Below are 3,336 nucleotides of genomic sequence, written 5' to 3'. Positions count from 1 at the left end.
GGAGAGTTCTCAGATTAGAAGGTTAGAGCAGTGAGGAAAGGGCTAGGGCAAGAACAGGCGGCAAGGTCAGTAGGAAGGATCAAGAAGGCAATCAGGGAAGGCTTCTGAAGACATACAATTATAAAACGAAAGGTTTAGGGTATCTAAACCTCACTCGCATATGCAGAGGAATGGAAACAGTCCTTCAATAAGGAAAAGTGTTTGAATTGAGGCACATAATGAGACAGAGCTCTGAGCCTCAGGGAAAGTAAAATTGGTTGGTACCTTAGTAGGAATAGGGTTTCTACAATGCATTAAAATATCTTTTGCCTGTCATCTGGGAACTAAATGGAGTTCTGAATAGGCAGTTTGATACTGATGATGATGAGCATCATCATAAAGCATCCTTTATGTTACAACTGGCAAGTGTCAAGCTCATCCATTTAAAAGCCACATAAAAGTAAACCTAAGCAGGATTCTTCTTTGGAAGTTTTTAAATTTAGGGGCAGCACAGAATGACATGATATTTAGCATCAGTCGGAATTGGCTTGACAGTAATGGCTACATTTGGGTTTGACCTCTAGTTCCAAAAATTATTGTCTTGCACCTTAAGCAAGTCACTTAACCACCCTGAGTTCCTGCATCTAAAAAATGGGGGATCAGTGTGGCAAAGCATCTGAAAGCATTCTGTAAACCAAGGTGCAGTGCAAATGTTGTCACTGTTGTTAGGTGCCATGGAATCGGTTCCGACTCTGAGCGACCGCATGTACAACAGACTGAAATACTGCCCACTCCTGCACCATCCTCATAGCAGTTGCTATGTTTGAGCCCACTGTTGAAGCCACTGTGTCAGTTCATCTTGTTGAGGGTCTTCCTCTTTTTCACTGACCCTCTATCTTAGCAAGCATGATGTCCTTCTCCAGGGATTGGTCCCTCCTGATAACGTGTCCAAAGTAAGTGAGAACAAGTCTGGCCAGCCTCGCTTCTAAGGAGCCTGCTGGCAATGCAAATGCTAGCCTACTGTTACTGAATTCAGCATTTCATTCCAGTGGAGCTAGAAGTCCATGTTTAGACCCACCTTCACTGGAGATTACTGAAAACGCTGCTTCTGGCCGCATGCCTTTTGGGTTCTGTGAGCATCCCTTACTGAATAAAACTTGATGATGGCATAGAAGCCAGGACGGGCCACTGCAGTGTTTGGGAAGACACTCCCTGAATACAGAAGGCCAAACTTGGAGAATACTGTGAACAAAGAATGTTGTGGGGAGGTCTGATTTAGGAAATAATATTGGAGTTATTATTCCCTCTCCTTGAGCATAGAGAATGTGACCCAGCAGGAGCTGGGCTCACAGGGACTCACAAGGACACATCGACTGGGCCCTGAGGTATAAAGACAATAGCTAAGATAATCTTGGAAAATATCTTTTAGGGAAACTTTCACATAAAGCCAATCAAAGAGAACACAAAAGACTTTCCACTCTTACCTCTTTCTATTAGCATTTAGTGAACAGAAATTTGTTGGACCAATGAAGACCTTCCGGAGTGTCGTTACTGAAACCTGTACCAATGATTGTTAAAAAGGAGAATTCAAAATGTAGGATCACAGTTTCTAGCGAATCTGAAAAGGCTAAGCTTTGAATGGTTTTGCCCATTCGTAATGTTAATATATACTGATGATTCTGTAATGGTTTTTGGACTCGGGCAGACATGGCTGTGGCAGCATGCTTGTCCGTTTTCCCATTCTTGCCTATTCTGTAACATTCTTTGGACTCGGGCAGACATGGCTGTGGCAGCATGCTTGTCCGTTTTCCCACTTTCGTCTGCTTACTGTGATATTTCCTAGGACTCGGGCAGACATGGCTCTGGCAGCATACTTGCCCGTTTCCCACTTTGGCCTTTTTGAATATATGCCGAATAAAACTATTTTTTGCTTTACTAGATTTTGTGATGTTCTTCCCCTACAACGAGTCCCACACCAAGTAAGCGCGTGAAAACAAAACTACATAGCCCTTATGTTCCCCAAGCCCTTCTCCACGACGGGTACAACTCAAAACACTTCTCATTTCATGAACAAGTTTTCCTCTTCGATTCTACAATTTGAGCAGCTTAGAAGGCAATATATGCCGGTTGTTGAGAGTTACGTCTCTGGGTCTGTAAAAGCTGTTGGGGCCAGGTGACTGCAGGGGTCCGCTCTACAACTAATATTTCTCTTCCTTTGCTGTCATTGCAGTCCGAAATTAGGGGAGACGACAAGGCGGGTGAGGAAAAGGGGGTAGCAATTCAGTGTGGGTGAGGTGGTAACTGAGGACTTCAGGGCTCCCAATTACCACGTGGATAGCTTTCCCCAACCCTTTCTCCACCTGGCCCCGGCTCACATGCATGTCTTCGGCCGCTGGCCCAGAAGTCAGATCCCACACAAACAAGGTTTTGGCACTTCTGCGGGAACTGCAAACTGCACCAACTCCTCCATGCTACAGCCACTGCGCTTGCGCGGGTAAGACTCAAGTGCCATTGCGCCTGCGCAAGATGCGCCCGCGAATTTTTGAAGGGAGAGCGCGCGAGGGGCGGGGCCGGTTCCTTGTGGGCGGGACGTCGTAGCTGTTGGAGGGCGTGGGTGGCCTCGGTCCCTCCCTCGCCCCGCCCACCCCAGGCCGGCCTCTGCATCTAGTTCCCCTCCAGCCCCACAGCCCCAATCTCAACAGTTTAGAGCTGGAATTAAAGTGTGTTTTTAGAGTAGCGTCCTAAGGGTAGCTTACAGGATCAAAGAATACAGACATCTTTTTAGCTGTGGGCTTTATCTTCACTCCTAGAGAAGGGGCCTAGAGAACTAGGTAGAACTACTTACTGAGCTTTATAAAGATTTCCAGACGCTAAATCAGAAATGACCACTAAAGATGCAATCCTTTAAGAGTGCTTTCAGGAGTTTAAAATATGCAAATCACCATAGACACATCCAAACTCCCTGAGGGACTGAATTGCTGGGCAGAGGGCTGTGGGGATCATGGTCTTGGGGAACGTGTAGCTCAACTGGCATAACACCGTTTATGAAGACAGTGTTCTGCATTCTACCTTGGTGAGTAGCTTCTGGGGTCTTAAAGGCCTGTGAGCAGCCATCTAAGATGCTCCACTGGTCTCATCCCTTCGGGAGCAGGGGAGAAGGCAGAGAACAGGATACAAGGAAAAGATTAGTCCGAAGGACTAATGGACCAAGGCTGCCAAGGCGTCCACCAGACTGAGTCCAGTACAGCTAGATGGTGCCCGGCTGCCACCGCTGACTGCTCTGACCAGGATCATGGCAGAGGGTTCTGGACAAAGCTGGAGAAAGATGTAGAACAAAATTCTAACTCACAAAAAAAA

This window comes from Trichechus manatus, unplaced genomic scaffold, assembly GCF_000243295.1.
Source record: "Trichechus manatus latirostris isolate Lorelei unplaced genomic scaffold, TriManLat1.0 scaffold00028, whole genome shotgun sequence".
In the NCBI taxonomy this organism is placed as follows: Eukaryota; Metazoa; Chordata; class Mammalia; order Sirenia; family Trichechidae; genus Trichechus; species Trichechus manatus.
This window is presented reverse-complemented; position numbering follows the sequence as displayed.